The sequence below is a fragment of the Ceratotherium simum genome, chromosome 27 (genome assembly GCF_057802395.1).
Source record: "Ceratotherium simum simum isolate JZ-2026a chromosome 27, ASM5780239v1, whole genome shotgun sequence".
In the NCBI taxonomy this organism is placed as follows: Eukaryota; Metazoa; Chordata; class Mammalia; order Perissodactyla; family Rhinocerotidae; genus Ceratotherium; species Ceratotherium simum.
Window position 1 is genome coordinate 18,273,293 of NC_141926.1, and position 17,952 is coordinate 18,291,244.

Consider the following 17,952-nt stretch of genomic DNA (forward strand, 5'->3'; position numbering starts at 1 on the left):
CCTGCTTCCTTTGTTGATGTTGGTCCACCAAGAACTTGTTGTATCCTGTGCAATAAGAAATTCCAACAAAAGACATGGAAAACTTGAGGTAAGGTGTGCTTTTTTAATTCGTTCTACACAGATCAATCAGAAATGTATGCAGAATATAAATTGTTGAATACCTTGAGCTATTGCTGAAGTGTGTCAGAAGGAACTTTAGTAGCAGCCCATGAAATGAGAGAGAAATGAAGAAAAGAGTCCATTAAGTGAGGCTAAACTATAGATGACAAGGCAATAAGGCACCAGCTTCCGTGTGACCTGAATCACCCCCCAACCCCAGGTCTGGAGAATTTTATTTACGTCTTCTGAGATCTCTCTTGATGTAGATCTCGGATGTTGGAACTTCCCATTTCTCAGCCCCAGAGCTAAGATGTTGGAGAACAATCTGGTTTAGCTCTTCTGGGTACAGTCTAGTTTGTTAATGCTTTTAGGAAACAGTTCATTTGGGGCATGATGGAAAAAGTATGTAGTTGAGGAATCTACATTTACATATCTTTCATATGCAGTTTAATGTATACAGTAGGCTTGTCACACTGAAGAAGAATTAGAAAATAGAATATGACAGCATAGGATCATTTAAACCATTATGGGGAAGAAAGAGAAAAGAAGTGAAAGAAGCAAAGGGAGCTGTATTTTTGACTCACAAACCCAACAGGCAAGCCAAAGGCCTCCTGGGAAATTTTCAGAACGCTCGTGCAAAAGTTATAAAAGCATGAAATTAGCCTAGAATTGACAACATGTGAAGTAAGAGAAATAGCAGTGTCAAAATGAGCTACCTCCATTCTTCTGCAAAAGTTATGGTTTATGTCAGGCTGAAGAAGAAATTTCAGTGTGCTGCACTTCCCTGTTACCTTGTGGGATGTGAACCCAAGGGGAAGGCTGAGAGCATCCATTGTCTTGACGTCATATGCTATTGAAGCTGGCAAGACTTTACAGCCTTCTGGTCCAAAGTCATCACATTACAGCTGAGAAGGTCTAGAGAGCTTGTGTTCTTGCCAAAATTTACACAGCCAGTTTATGACAGAAGCAGGCAAAAGACTCAGGGTCCCTAACCTTAGAGCTCCTTTAGCTACTTTCTATCCTAAAATAGGTTTCAGTTATGTAAAAAACTGCCAGCATCTCAAATGACTTTATTTATAAACTAGTCTCTGAAAATCCACTCAATGCATATACCTGGTGAAAGGGAAATGGTCAAAATGCAACATAGTCTGGGACAGGATGGATATAAACACAATAACAGAACAGAGCATTGCCTTAACTGCAAAGAACACACTTGCTTAACCTGGTGATTATCCCTCCTTGCTGTGGTGTTTATCGATCTGGTTTTCTCTTATGGGATGATCTATTCTCTGTTAATTCTAAAATTAAGGGCCAAAGAACCATTGTGCTCATTAGGTTTTCAAACAAATAGGAGCAAAAAGTGGGAAATGATTCATTACAAAAGACAGTCTATTTTCTTCTTGGTATTCTGTAACTTTTGCCACCGTATCTCTGGCACTTTATTCCATCCCAGGCTCCTTGGACCTTGATTGCTGCTACGTTGCCCCAAGAATAGAATTTCCTTCAAGTCAATCCAACTGTACTTGGCTTCTGCTCCTGGCGTTGATTCCTGGAACAAAATGAAATTGGACCTTCCTCAAGGCATCTGATGTTGAGAATAGAATCTGACACCTTTTGGTTAGCATTGATCCAAACTGCTGGGTGCAGAGGAGGTAAATGACACTCCCTTACTGTTGCTGAAGAAGACCTGACACTGCTCACCAGTATAGGAGGGTGGAGAGGAAGGGGATTTCTGCTCCCCACAGACACCTCAGACCTCGATCCTACAGAGCATGGTGTTTAGTCGAGCTTCAGTTGATCTTGAACAACACATGGCCCAGCAAAATGGGCCCACTTTCCTGCTTAAGGCAAAAATCATAGGCATAAGTTTATAATTTTGACTTCTGGAAAACACATTAGCCATTTTCCCTTAAGTCACTTAATTGCTCCCACCTATGTAAGTAATATTATTATAAAAAATGATCCACATCACTAGAAAAATAAACCTTCTGAGGATGGTAAAATGGGAACCTATAAGGAGCTGTGCTCCTTGATGATATGATTAAACTTCCACAACAATCCTAGGCCCTCCATCTCTGGGCTTCTTATTAAGCAGATAATTGTTGTCCTTCTACTATAATCCACTGCTATTGTTACTTGGTTTTACTTGCAACTGAAAATATTCTTAATTGACACTGGGTATAGGTAATAAATAAATATAACTCTTGGATTTTATATTTATAAATAATTATATTTTTTATTTAAAATTTGATATGTAGCATTCTTATTTTACGGCATAGATATATTTATGCAATAATTTCCATAATAGTGAGTAATAATTTCTCTTTTCTATTTTAAAATAATTTAAGTCAGTCTTCATACCCATGAGATAGAAATTAGAGTATTTTGGAAAATACTGTTTTAGAGTGTTAGAATATTAAAAAATTGAAATATTTTGGTGACAAAAACATTAAGATGATAGAGTAATAGAATTTGCTAAAAAATCTAGAAGTGTAGTGCCTACTGACTCATTTACTTTTTGTGTGTGTGTGTGAGGAAGATTGTCTCTGAGCTAATGAGTATGCCAATCTGGCTCTATTTTGTATACGAGATGCCACCACAGCGTGGCTTGATGAGTGGTGTGTAAGTCTGCTCCTGGGATCCAAACCCACAAACCCAGGGCTGTTGAAGTGGAGCACCCAAGCTTAACCACTACACCACAGATTGGCCCCTCATTCACTTCTTTTTTACAGTGCTTTCCTACCTATGAGACAGATCTCTTTTCTTTTTCACTGTTCACCAAAGTTCATAAGAATTTCTACTATATTTCATTTTTCTAATCTCTCATGTAAGCTTTTCAAAGCTCTATTTCTCCTTTAAGTAAACTAGTAGGAATTCCAGAATGAGAGAAGAAAGAAATAAAGAGAGAAAACTATTGAAGAAATAATTCAAGGATTCACCCAGAACTGAAGGATGCAAAGCTTCAGTCTTAAAAGTCCTAGTCAATGCCTAGTAAAATAAATTTTAAAAGACCACACTGAATCACACCGTCATAAAATGTTATAACACTGGAAATACAAAGAAAATTCTATCTTACCCTGTCAGGGTACTCAGGTCACATGCAAAGGAACAGCAATCAAAAGTTCCCTGGATGCTAGAAAACAATGGAATAATGCCTTGAAAACCAAAGGGAAACTTATAGTTAAGCAATGTATAGTACTATGGCTATTCACAACTAATCTGATTCTCCTCTCTTTCTAGGCATGGGGTAGGATCGCTCTTCCCTGCTTAACATTAGATATGGCGTTGCCACTTGCTTTTGCCAATTAAATATGATTGAGAGTCATATGTATTACTTCCAAGTGGAAGGTGTATGGTATGTCATGCTCCCTATCACCCGCCTTGATAAGTATGGCCATGTGACTTTCTTGGCCAATAAAACATAAATGGAAATAACATGTGTCACTTCCAGATGGCCCTTCACAGAGCCAGTGCACAACATTCCCTTTTCCCTGGCTTCGTAATCACAGAAGCATTTGTTGAGCTGGAGCCTCCCCTGGATTGGGATTCTGACTATAATGAGCAGAGCGCCTTTCCAATCTGCACGGGACATGCTGCTTGAGTAGAAAAAAATTTTTTTTTTTTTTTTTTTTTTTTTTTTTGCTGAGGAAGATTCTCCCTGAGCTAACATTTGTTGCCAATCTTCTTCTTTTTTTGTATGTGAGCTGCCACCACAGCACGGCCACCAATGGACAAGTGGTGTAGGTCTCCCCCTGGGAACTGAATCTGGGCCACTGAAGCAGAGTGCATGAGCTTAACCTCCAGACCCCCACCAGGGCTGGCCGCCAAAATAATTTTTTATGTTAAATCACTGAGATTTGTGGGCTGTTTGTTAAAACAGCATAATCTAACTTATAGAGGCTAATATAACCAAGTAATCTCTACCCAATCAAACTATTGGTGAAGAGTGAAGTAGAATAAGACATTTTCAGACACAAAAATAATCGGAAAGCTTACTCTCATTTATTTCTTCTTAAGAAGTTACTCAAGAATGTATCCCAGCAAATAAGGCAATAAACCAAGAAAGGGAAAGACATGGTTTCTGAACCAGAAGAGCAATGAAAAGAAATCTTAAGCATCAGTAGTATAGCTCGACTAAAGAGCAGCCAGAGCAGATTGGAGAAGAGGGCAAAAAAAAGAATTCCATCATAAAGTTATCTGGGAAACAAAGGAGGATTCTTTGTAATGCAATGCATGAGAAAAATACGATGTCGGCAAATGATGCAGCAAAAGAGAAAAGCAATTAGAAATTCTTGGAAAAACATTTAAAAATTTGCACACAAACGTAGAATCTCAAATGTGAAGCAAATTAAAATATTGAATCATTTGAAGTAATTAATGAACTGTACAAAAGGAGAATGTATCTGACTTTGACCTGAAAACATTCTTTTTTAAGTGACTCAGGACTTGTGATAGTGAACCTGTAAAGAATCATGTGTAATGCTAGAAAATACTTGGACTATAATTAAACAATATTTATTATAATTAGTACATTTACAACGGAAACTCATGGGATATGTTCAAAAGGCAATTTTACTTTTTTTTTTTCTTTTGCTGTTCTTTTAAAAAATTGAAGACAATGTTCTTTTGCAACTGGATGAAAAGCAGTAATGCCATTACTCCTTTGGACATTCTCAAGTCATAAAGTCAGAAGGTCTCTCTAAATTGTTAAGTCGCAAAGTGTAATCTTAATCCAGACATTAGAATGCTCATAATGTCAATAATCATCGTTTTAATTTCCTTCCCAATGTAAGACTTCCTCTCCAGCAGTACCACCGATAGTTGGAGCTACCTTGAGACGTGAACTTGCATCCAGGACGGTGAGGCGGTGGGATGCTATGTTCTTTCTCACTCACCTCTTTCTCCACTCCCTGTCTCTTGTTACTGAAATCTCTGGGGCTGGAGCATCAGAAGGTCCAAGGGTAAAGGATGGGTCAGATGATTCTTTGCTTGGCTGATATGGTTGCCAGTTATCTTCACGTTCTCGAGGTTTGGCAGATGTTTAAAGCTTACTCTTTATCTCGTGGACACTTTTGTGAATTCTTCGGAGGCTGCCTTGCTGGACCCATCCAATTATAACTTCTTCGACATAAGCGGTGCTGATTGCATCTGAGCTCTAGTTTTGCAGGAGTTTACACAGCACTCTTTATTGGAGGAGATCCTCTTTGGCAGAGAGATACCAGCTTCAAGCTGGCTTGCTCTTCTATTTGGACCACAGTTAATTAATGGCACGCATTCACTTATCCTCAGCCCTGCGCCCAGAGGACAGTGCAATTTCCCCTGGAGTCCGTTACAGGCTCATTAACTTTCTCAGGAAAACGTCACGGCCTCCAGCTTTACGCCCGCCAAGCCCTCTGAGCAATCCTCCTGAAGCCTTTCTCACCCCACTTTACTCAGGCAGTAGAGGCCGGAACTTTCATTTTTGTGAATCAGGTGGGACTCGCAGCTCTCCTATAGCTTTTTCAACAAACCCTCTTTAAAAAATCTATCCTTCAACTCAGAAAGTCTGGACCTTTTCACATCAGGAGTTTGGGGGTTGTTTGGTTTTGGTTGCTCGACGGATTGCAAACGTTAACACTTGAGAATATGAAAGTCAAGGTTTGGTTAATGGAATGCGGTATGAGGAAGAAGAGAGACAAGATGCAGGAAAGAATAGGGAAAATAATATTCCTGTCTTAAAATGAGATGTAGAAAGCTGATGGAAAGAAGAAATGGAGGCTTATAGTAGTTACAAAGCTAACCAGTTGAGGAACAAAAAATAATAATACAGCTTTTAACATCTGGAGGAAAAGATGCAAGATGAGTAAAGTTTTTGAACTAAATCATCATCATTCCTACTCAGAAGCCAGTAGATTTTGTCTGGATAAAGTGGAGAAACCAAGCAATAGATGTATAGAGACCAAGATCACATTGGAAAATAAAAGCACAAACCAGTAAAGAGGCTTCCTTTGTCTTGTGAGACTGCCAATTTGTGGAGGGAGGAAGGAGCCTGTTGTTTTTATTCATACTCTTCCGTGTCATTGGATGACTTAACATGTATATGTATTGATTTGATAAAGAACAAATTTTAGAAAACAGGCACGGATACTTGCTGAATTCATTAATGGAAATTATTTTCTTATTTAATTATGATTGTACAAAATAATCTAAACAAGAGAATCTCATCTTTTTAGGGACAAACCATTATGAATCAAAAAATTAAAAAAGGACAAATCAGCCAATGAGAGTTATAATGGTTATTTCATTTACATGTAGGAATCTATTCAAATATATTGGGAAAAGACTGACAGTCTCATAGTAGACTTGGTAAAAAAAAATACGCATAATACATTTACACAAAAATATATGTGAGAATTCCACAGGTTCATTAAATGCATTACTCTAACAATGTCCCATCTTTGGATTTAATTTAAAGTTGAGTCCTTTTGGAGTCATCTACTCAAATCCTGGAGATAATTGGGAACACATGGTGATATGGAATATGCTGATCTAATGTCTGTGTTGGTGGCACCACTCTGCATTCCTCATCTTCTAGAAATCCTGACAAACTGCAGGACAATGGGCCTGATGGAGGTGGAGAAATTGGAACTGGCAAGAGGACCATGGCAAAGAAGGAAAATGGGGCAGTATTTGTCTTAAAGACCTAATGAATACAGCTCCAAGATTTACTGATAGATCTTGATCCACTAAATTGAAGATCTCTTTTTAAAAAAGTATCAAACTGTGATTTCTGGAAAAAAAAATTCTATTGTTTCTGTATTCCCTGCCCTTTCTAACCAAGGATCTACCCCAACCCACTTTTTTTTTTTTTTTTTGCTGAGGAAGACTGGCCCTGAGCTAATATCTGTTGTCAATCTTCCTTTTTTTTTGCTTGAGGAAGATTCACCCTGATCTAACATCCATGCCAATCTTCCTCTATTTTGTATGCAGGTCGCCACCTCAGCATGGCTGAGGTCCATGCCCGGGACCTGAACCCAGGCCACTGAAGGGGAGTGTGCTGAACTTTAACCAGTATGCCATGGGGCCAGCCACCCCAACCCAGTTTTTTATTGGCCTGTTTTCTTGAGAAAGAAGATAGAGATGATGATTGTGAGGGACATAGTAGGAATATATTTGACAAAATCATGTGTCTTACCTGAAATTTGAAAGAAAATTGGAGTGTTTCAACAATCTCACAGCATCAGCAATAATATTTGTGAGGTCACTATCCTCCCAGAGAGAAGTGGAATGGGAATTCCACCAGCTCACTTCACACAAGTCACAAACCTGCCTGTCATAATTTCTGGTTCTTACACTGCCGAATAAAAGTAGAATCAATGACACAATTGACCATCAGTCCTCAGAGCATCTCCCAGGACACTTTTTCTTTGCCTTAGAACTGATACAAAATACTGATCATACTTTGTATTCTATAAAATTTATTTTTCTTAAGATAAGTTTTCCTTTTTTCTCAAACCAAAAGAAGTCATAAATCTCCTAACAGCCTCTATGTCTGTGGGGAATGTGCCTGATGTTTTCGCTGAAACAAGGAAAATCTGTTTTCCATGAAAGACTGGAAATATGGTCCAAAAAGTTTTGATAGAAGAAGGAAACTTTGCTCACCTGATCCTAAGAGCTTAGCATTCATGTTAGGAAGAGCAATAATACAAAACTTTCTGAAAGACCTCTGAACCACTTAGGGGGCTGTCTGACTCTTCTTTTGTATTTTCAGCGGTACCAACAAGAGTGCTGAATTCATAAAATTGCTCAAAAAACACTTCATTGAATGAAGTTTACATAAAAATTATATGGTTAATATAATTATATGGTTAATAGTATATAGAATTAATATTATATTAATGTATCATATGTATTTTATGAACATAATTATGTTCATAAATAATGTACATTTTAATATGCATATAATTATATATAAAATTTCCTGTCAGCAAAAATCTGCTAATGAGTCCTATGTCTTTGTACACAGGGATGTTTTGCACAGCATTCTTACTTAATGTGAAGTACTCAGTGATGTAACCATCTGGTTATATAACTTAGTCATGAACTTATGACTATTCTGTAGGTTACTACTAATTTAATGTATCAAAACATATGTGCCCTTCCCATACAGCTGAAATTTCTCCCCAACACGGGGTGAATGTGAGAATTTGTGAGCATTAGTTTAATGCGGTAGCCAAAGGACTAATTATAGTGTGGTTTCACCTGAAAGGCAACGCTGAGACGTGAACTCCCGGGACAGAATTAGAAAAAGATTCCAGTGTTTGAGTTTTCCTTTTCTTCTAACATAAATCAAAAATGACTGAGCATTGTATTACAATTCCCCCTCCCCCACCCCGAACTAAATTTATCTTGGAATGGAGACAAAACAAGAGTGACATAGGAACTGAAGGACATTTTCCATTTTATTCCAAATGTATGTAAACAATTCTCTTCAGAATGAGACTGAAAATCTGTATGCCTTCTTACCTAGCCTTAGGGAGCTAGCTCATTGAAGATGTTGGCTACTACATGGAAAATAGCCAAAATGGATTGGCCCCTTGGAACAAAAGAAGCAACCTTATAAACTCAAGTGACAAGCAACAAGATCTCATAGAGAGCAAATTCCTTAAAAGGAACTTTTGAAATCCCTCTGTGCTAGCTCTATCAGCATGGGGAGCTTGATTTCATGAAGCTTTAGACAGCAGGAATATTGTAGCACATACTCTGCTAAATTCAGATCTCTTAATCCTTCTAAATTGCTCTGTCTTGTTTAGAAAGATCTGCTTACAACCGTCACTGTGCGAATGTAAACACAAGAGCTCTCAGATCCCTTTTTGTGCTTCAGATCTGCCAGACATCATTCACGTCTCATTTTACAGGCAAACCCTTGGTACCACCACAGGCTTCTTGAAAAAACCAAACCCTCACGCAAGGCGCATGTACAAATCTTTGCATGTCTGGGTTTCCCTATAAGGGCATTGGGTTTTATTCCCATCACAATTCTTGTTTATAGCTCACTGAATTTATAGCCATCCTCTTAAACATCTGCAGTCATCATTTTTTGTCTCTTTTCTCAGGAAAAGCACAACTCTCTCTATAGGATATAAAGCAGGTATTTTCTCCTACTAAACCTTAAAGGGAGATGTTCTTTCTGTGTTTTTACCACTGGAGTAAGTAAAACATAAGACTCCAATGCTGTCAAGAGAATTAGGATGAAGGACTTGACACTAGACTTGTAATATTTCTGGAAATTTCCATTAGCTGCAAGTCAGGAAAACAGGATTCTAAACCCACAACTTACATTAATTTGCTGTGTGGCTGACAGCAAATCTCTTTCATTTTTCTGTGCTTTGTAGAAACACAGACTTTTAAGGCCAGGAGGAACCTTAGGGTTTCATCCAAAACAACTCTCATTTTAAAGAGAGGGTCCCATATCCCAAACCACTAATTCAACCTCCCACAGGGAAAGAGATGGAACTTCTCTCCTGATCTTCTAATTTAACAGTGCACTTACTGCTCTCTCCACTGTGCAATGACCCAGTTTCCTCAGCCAAGGCTTAATGACAGGTTTCCTATCACAAGTGCATTGTAAGAATCACACAAAATATTTGACCTGGAAGTTTATTGAAAACATATTAAGTGTAACTCACATGTAAGCTGTTGCACATTTTAAACTTAACAATGGCTATAAAATGCAAGTTCAAGTAATCCCTTTAGAGTCACTTTCAGATTTTTATAATAATGCATTGTTATCAAGAAAGAGATTATCTTTCATGTTGCCATCATTGACAAGAATCTATAATATATACTCCATATGTATGGAATTGCTAAGAACTGAATTGTGTTCCCCCCGCCCCCCAATTCATATGTTGAAGCCCTAAACCCTAATATGACTAGATTTGGAGATTGGGTCTTTAGGGGGTAATTAAGGTTACATAAAGTCTTAAGGGTAGGGACTAATCCGATAGGACTTGTGGCCTTATAAGAAAAGGAAGATTCTCTCTCTCTCTCTCTCTCTCTCTCTCTCTCTCTGCCCATGCGTGCACAATGAAGAGGCTATGTGAGGACACAGCAAGATGGCAGCTGTCTGCATGCCAGGAAGACAGCTCTCACCAGAAACTGAATCAGCTGAACCTTGATCTTTGACTTCTAGCCTCCAGAACTGTGAGAAAATAAATTTCTATCATTTAAGCCACCCCATCTGTGGTATTTTGTTATAGCAGCCCAAGCAGACCAATACACTATTTCAGAGTGAACTACAGAAAAATATAATTGAAGAAATGTTACACTGGAAAATACAAATTCCATGCTAAAAAGGTTTTGCAAATATCTAAAATGTGAGCAGTGCACATTTGTTTTTAATAATTCTTTTCCCTATCACTTGTGACACATCTGGCTTTTAAAGGTTACCAATATGACAATTCAATTAGATTCTTATCATCATGATGACATTCAAGAGAAAAATGCAGCATGCCTTATTCCAGAGCAATAAAAAATGTTGTTATTGTGCTGTTGTTCTTACTTCTAAAAATATAACAGTCTGGTGGCTGGGTATTGAGCCAGTGGGGGGAGGAGCTCATTCCTTCATCAGTAAAAAACAAGAATATCCTTAAAGTGAAAAATCATCTTTTGTGAATTGCTTCTATCAGTGAACTCTGGACTGGTCCCTAGTTGAAGCTGGTGACAGGATGCCACAAGATTCCAACTCTTTCACCCAGTACCACGCATTGTAACAGATGAAACAGCCTGAGTATTAATTATTTTCAAGGAGTTCTTTCCTCCTTCCTCTCAAGCTTTTAGTTTCAAGTCTAATTTTTTTCTGATGCTGTTTTTCTCTTTTTTGTTGCCAGAAAATCCAAGCTCATTTTCAAAGATTAGATTACCAGCCAGTGACTTTCCTTTGTTGAAAGGACAAGCTTTCTAACAAAGGAGATGCCTTTCAGGGTACAACAAGATGCATTAAAGCATTGGGTCCCAAGGTTTAGATATTGGCAAACTTCATAAAGCTAAGCAAACTTGTACGCTATTTTATTACAGATTTTAGTACTAATTTCAATCTTTCTTCCTGAAAAAAAAAGAAAAGAGAAGAAAAGATCTTCTTATTCCCCAATCCAAAAAAAGAACAATGATACCAATAATAATAGGGTTCTCTAGTTTAAAATTCAAAAGAGCTCTTTACCATGTTATTTAGTGAAAAAAAATCTGAGAATATTTTGATCATACATCAAATAAATTAAATAATTTTCATACTCACACTCCACCAATTAAACTCTCGATTATTTTCATCAGTTTAAATTATGAAGCAAAATCTAAAAACAATGGTGAAAACGTGGGCAATGTAGAATATCCTAGAATCTCCTTTCTACTTTTCCCCACATATTTATTGCAACCACAAAAATGTTAAAGAATATTTCCCTTAGTATCAGGAAGCACATGTTATTAAATTAATACATATCAAAAGACTTTCCCTCTGTACTGTTTATTGCCTTGCCTGGAATTGATTTGGAAGAGAACTGTGGAGTACCAAGAAAAAATAAAAGAGGAAGCCTGGTATTCATGCCAATTTCCTTCGGCTGATTCTAATAGATGATGGTTCATTCAAGGTCCTGTCTCAACAAAGTGGAGAAGCCCGGTACAGTGGGGTCTCACAATCCATGACTGCTTTGATATGACGCATGACCCTTGCTCTCCTGCTCATGTCTGCGCCCTTGGTTCCCACAGCTCCTGCTGCCGCACCCCCATCACAAAGCCATCCCTTAGCTCTCACCTGAGCATCAACTCTCTGCCTCCCTCCCCTAACAACAACCCAAGACTCACACAACATTCACTCTGCACTCCTCCTTAATCACTTTTCCCTAAACCATTGCCCATGGTAATTTGAACTTCCAACTCCATGCTTCCCTAGACGACCATTTTCTTAATCCCATGTCTATTCCTTCCTCCTCGGGATCTATCCTTTCAATGTCAGTGCTGCTTCCGACTTGGGCTGTCTCTGGTAGGCCCACAACTGTCTCAGACCCTCAATTCTAAACTTCGATCCATTTCCATCCTCATCCCTGGCAGACCTTTCTCTCATTCTTTCAAGCTCTCTCCTTTCTTGCAGAATTGTGGGAACCCCATGTCTGTCTGCTCTTCACCTGTTCACTCCCTAGTCCTACTCGCTGATCGTCTCAGTCCCTTGGGGCCAGGGATGGCTTTGTGGGGCAAGCAGGAACTGTGGGAACCAAGGGTGCAGTTCTGGTAGTCCTAGATTCTGCCTTTTAATTCTGGAGGTAGGTTTTTCTGTCTAAGACCATGGTCCTTCCTAAATTTTCACTTTTATTTTCTTATGCACTAATTTTCCTTTAAAATTAATTCATCTAAGCCAAAAATGTCATTTTAAGAAATATATAAATATCAGGACAAGTTGTCTAAAGGTAGGGTACAAATTATAATTGTATAAAGTCTGAGACACACCAGCATGATGAAAATTATGTTGAACTTGGAGTCACAGGACACTGGTCCCAAAGGATTAGTTTGTATTTGCTGTTTGAACCTAGTTACTTAACTTGCTTGAGTCTGCTCAGATTGTCTGTGGGCAACAAGTCTTCATTACCTCCAGCTGCTTCTATGTCTCCTGTGCATCCCAGAGAAGAGGCCTGGGACTACATTTCCCAGAATCCTCTTCTCAATGTGGTTCCTGGCTTCTGCCTGATAAGGACAGGCACTCACAGCGCACTGTTTGAGGATAGTGTTTGGGGAGTGTTGGAGTGGATTTTGAGGCCAGTATACAAGAGGTGCCTGTCTGATATATGGCAGTCTGTTCTAAGCTGTGGTTAGGAGGCACCCACCAGCCCACTAGGCATGACAACTGGTTACTAATGTCAGGTTTACATGTATTTGTAGGTGGGAGAAAGGGGATCACTTGCCAGCCACCTTGAAGTTAGGAGAGGTCATATAACTACATGTGGCCCATGTGTGTGGGTGGAACTGACTTGTAGAAGATCCAGCAGGTGTTTGCTTTTCTTTCCACCACAATCAGCAAGCTCCAGAAAGTGGAGACAGGGACCCTGAGTGAGAATGGCAACCTCACTGATGATTTAGTATGAGTGAGCAATAAACCTTTTTGTTCTATTTTTTAATCTTTTACACCTTTTTTGAAGTATAATTGACAAATAAAAATTATATGCATTTAGGGTGTACAACATGATGATTGAGTACAAATATACATTGTGAAATTATTACTAAAATCAAGCTGATTAACACATCCATCACCTTGCATATTCACCTTTTGCGTGTATGAGTGGTAACAACACTTAAGATCTACTCTTTTAGCAAATTTCAAGTGTACCATAGAGTATTATAACCATAGTCACCATGCTGTACATTAGATTCTTAGAACGTATAAAGGAATGTTTGTACCCTTTGACCAACATCTCCCCATTTCCACCACCCACCAGCCCTTGGCAACCACCATTCCACTCTCTGATTCTATTAGCTCAACATTGCCCAACACTGGATATTTACATTATAGAAAACCAGAGAAATTTGGGACTCATGGACACCAGTCACATTTGAGGAAGGGGTAATGTAGTAAGAACCATTAGATAAAATGAAAGTCCACACATTAAAAGGCAAGACCACAGTAGATCTCTTTACAAACATCTCCCCAAACAAGCAATCGGGATTATAACTTGTAGAGAGGAAATGAGCAGATTTGTCCCTGGAGAAAGACATCACTTAGTGAAACAGCCAATCCAGATTATCCTATAGGGAAACCCACCAATGAACAGAGTTTCCAACCATATTGTGGCACCCCAATCCTTAAATATGAGTTAAAATTTTTTAAAGAAACAGAAATAATGTGTGGAGCAAAAAAAAAAATTCAAGAAAAAAAATATCGTGGTTGAGTTTCACAGCAAGTTCCTTGGAATAAGAAAAGGACGGTATAAAAATAATGAGAACATGTAGCAACAACAAATATTTCTGGAAATTAAAAATACGATAGGAGAGGGGCACGACCGGTGGCACAAGTGTTAAGTGTGCACGCTCCACTGCGGTGGCCCTGGGTTCCCTGTTTCTGATCCAGAGCATGCACCCACGCACCACTTGGCAAGCCATGCTGTGGTAGTGTCCCATATAAAGTGGAGGAAGATGGGCACGGATGTTAGCCCAGGGCCAATCTTCCTCAGGAAAAAAAGAGGAGGATTGGCAGATGTTGGCACAGGGCTGATCTTCCTCACACACACAAAAAAAAATACCATAGCAGAAAAACATTTGGGTAGAAGAGTTGAAGATAAAGTTTTCAGAGAAAATTACTTCTATCTAGAATTATCTAGTGAGCTTAACTCTCCATCAGGAATGAAGGTGCAACAAAGACAATTTTGGAAAAATAAGATCTCAAAAAATGAATTACCTCCTTTCCCTATGCACACTTTTCACAAATCTAAGAGTATGCATTCCGCTAGTCGAGGAAGGAAACCTAGAAGAGAAAGACATAGATTCAGGACGATGGTATTCAGAGAAACATCTCAAAGATATAAGCGTATCTACCTCTGTGGAATGGGAATCAAGTTTGCTGCAGAGAAACTCTTTTTTTCAGAACTTTCAGAACTTAGTTTTGTTATAAGCAATAAAGAACAATTTGATTTTGGACACTACACACATTTTTATTTTTATCTTTTTAAAAACTAGATGAAAAGTATATATATTTTTAAAAGGCCCTGAGATGAAGTGCAACATGGAGACATTCCAGCACTAAGAGAGGCCCCCTAGGGGAGGTAGCCAGCAGGGAGCAGAGTAGGGCCGGAGCCGCGGCACTGGACCAGGCATGCAATGTCTTGAAGGACATGATAAAGATTGAGGAATTTGCCTTAACAATAATGACATGACCACCTAAGTTCTCAAAAAAAGCCAAAAAAGGTAAATCTTTTTAATTATTTTAACTAATAAAGATATTTATCAATCATCTTAGAAACTCTCAAGAATAAATGAAAGCTAGATGTTCTTTAGGAGGGTTTCTGAGATTTTTAGCTGGGACTTAAAACTCACAAACCAAAAAAAGATGGAGCATTGAAACTATAGGCTCCTAATTTCTATATTCTGATTCCATATTCTATCTAGTGTAAATTGACAAAGTAAGCATGTTCAGGAAAAAGTGAGACTCCAATAAAATATATTGCTTTCTACATCTGCCCCCATGGAGATTATTTTTAAGAGAAGTAAGCAATAATTTTTTTCGGGGAGTGAATATTACCTGTAACTTTTAACGACCATTTTAACTCCACTCCAACCCAAACAACATTTATTGCTTGACTGATGTTTCACCTCCCCTCCTTGATTCAAATTTTGATTCCTTGTTTTCAAAATAGTTTCTGCGTATCCTAGAGCTAGAACTGACATAAGGATGACTGGTCTAATCCCATCATTTTTCAAATGAGGTTCAGATAGGAAAAGTGACTTACCAAAGGCTATATATCTAGTTAATGGCAAAACATGACTCCAATTCCTTTTCCTAATTCAGATCTCTTTCCAATACATCAACTCAGGACTATTTTATTCACTAGGTAATATAGTCACATGGACTGAGACCCCCTAGTTTTCCAAGGACATATAACAATGTTTGAAACCCAGAGTTGGGGATATTTATTGACTTAAAAATATTTAAGAAAAGTACAAAACTGAAATCCGTAAATATATCATTAAATAACTGTACAACATTAATTTATATCAACGACCAGTTGCAGCATGACTTTTACAATTTTATATAGCTATATATGAATGTTATTAAATGAATTACACAATAATATGTTTATTATTATGTAAACTCAGGCCTACAAAAAATGTAAAACTGATCCTGTTGTATAAGTGGATTAAAAAAAGATTTTCCAAAATCGATGCTAGCAAAAACATTCATGTGTATACACGCGCACACACACACACACCCCACATATAATTTTTCCAGGTTGTGCGTATAGTGGTTAGTAAAAACTAATTCAAGTTTTTAACTGTGTCTATACCAAAATTCCAGGTAATTAAAAGTCATAAGTTTGTTTCTTCTCATCCTCAGTTTTTCGGTTCTCATCCCTAAGCTGGGGTGTTGGGCATATACCGCACACAATCTCTAAGGTTCCTTATGGCTGTAAATTTCCATAATTCTGTTATGATCCTTCCTTTCTGAAGATCAGTCCTTCTCCTCTAAAGATCCATCTTTAAGAAAAGAAAAATCTTTTGCTGAATTCCTGAAAGGACCATGGGTGAGTGGGGTCAAACACTCTCCGTGTGTATTGTTTTTGATGTCCTGAGTTCCTTCCTCTACATTACCTCACACATTTGCTGATGTCAGGACTTTGACTGTGGATCATAAACTGCAACCACCGCAGATTTTCCAGATGTTGACATATTAGGCAAATGTATTCTTTGTGGGAGCAGAAACTGCTGTGGGAAGAGAAATCTTGGAAGCACATTCCAGCTGCAGCCTGATTTAACTGAGGTAGTAAACACCATGGGAACAATGGTTGACACTGGCTGGGCTCCACCATAAGGAGGTGCACAGAGTCACAGGAGAACCAGAGGGAAGTGTGGAAAATAAGGCAAATCATATGAAACAGTGAGGAGAGAAGGGAGAGAGAATGCCATGAGATCCGGACACATAACCAAATGAGTAATACCTTTCATTGGTTGTTCAAATGTGAGTGTGTGTGTGTTAAAAGCTCAGAGAGTAATTTACGGAATAAAAGAGTCTACAAGTTATTCTCTTTGAGTTTTTAAGACCCTAGGAAGATACCTTAACATTATTCTAACATGCTTGTTTTTCAATCCAATTTAAAAAGGATTAATTTACACAATTTACAAATTACAAAAGCATTTACACAATTAAATCACAACATCTTCACCAAGTTAATTTCATTGGCTTCCCTTAGTATATGTGCCTTTTTGTAGCCCATTAAAGAGCTCCCTTTGGTGCTTGCTTCGGCAGCACATATACTAAAATTGGAACGATACAGAGAAGATTAGCATGGCCCCTGCGAAAGGATGACACGCAAATTCGTGAAGCGTTCCGTATTTTTCTACTGGGGCTTTGGGGGGAAAAAATAAATAAATAAAATCTTTAAAGAGATCCCTTTGTTCTCAAGGCAGCAATAAACTGAACAAGATGCTAAAAAGGGTTACAATTTTTTCACTCAAGTTTAATGTCAACACTTTCCTTCCACCAATAATGTTTTGGACAAGTTAACAATACTTGTAGATTATGAGTACAGTTGTTCTAATTCTCCACTTTCAAAAATCCCAGTACGTGTAACATTCTTCACACGTTCTTACAACCAATGTTATCAAAACCCTATTTTTTCTTTGCTTTGGTGCTTTTATGTCGTGCTATTCAATAGTCTTGAAACCTCATATCTTATCGCAACTCTCCACATATGATGAATAAGTAACTGTTCACACAAGGAGTTTGATAGTTGTTTTGCCCTATCTATTCAAACTTCCCCAATTTCTCATGTTCTATCTTTCCTGTGTTTCTAAATATACAAATACTTCAACTAACAGATGGCAAATGGAAGCATCAATGGGCACAGAAGTCAATCCAAAGCTTTTAAGCATGAAATGTCCCTGAGGCAAGCAGCAGAAGGAAAAAGGAAGCTTGGATATTTTCAAAGGGAAGAAAGGACTGACTGTCCTTCCTTGTAGTTTGGGGAACTATTCAATAAATCGGGCAAATCAAATTGACCAATTGAGAATGAAATCATTTTATAGTTGTATCATGTTAATAAATCACATTGAAAGTGGTCGTGGGGTTTTGGGTAGTCAACACGGTAAAAACTAAATGATAGACTCCTGTCTTGAATGCTATTA

The 17,952-nt window shown here is 38.1% G+C and overlaps 1 non-coding gene across 1 annotated transcript; it reads left to right on the top strand.

Annotated features, from left to right (window-relative positions):
• Positions 1-17,058: 17,058 nt before the first annotated feature.
• On the top strand, positions 17,059-17,165 carry LOC147913434 (U6 spliceosomal RNA). The gene has a single exon (XR_015548770.1). It is a non-coding gene; the product is annotated as a U6 spliceosomal RNA (small nuclear RNA).
• The last annotated feature ends 787 nt before the right edge of the window (positions 17,166-17,952 follow it).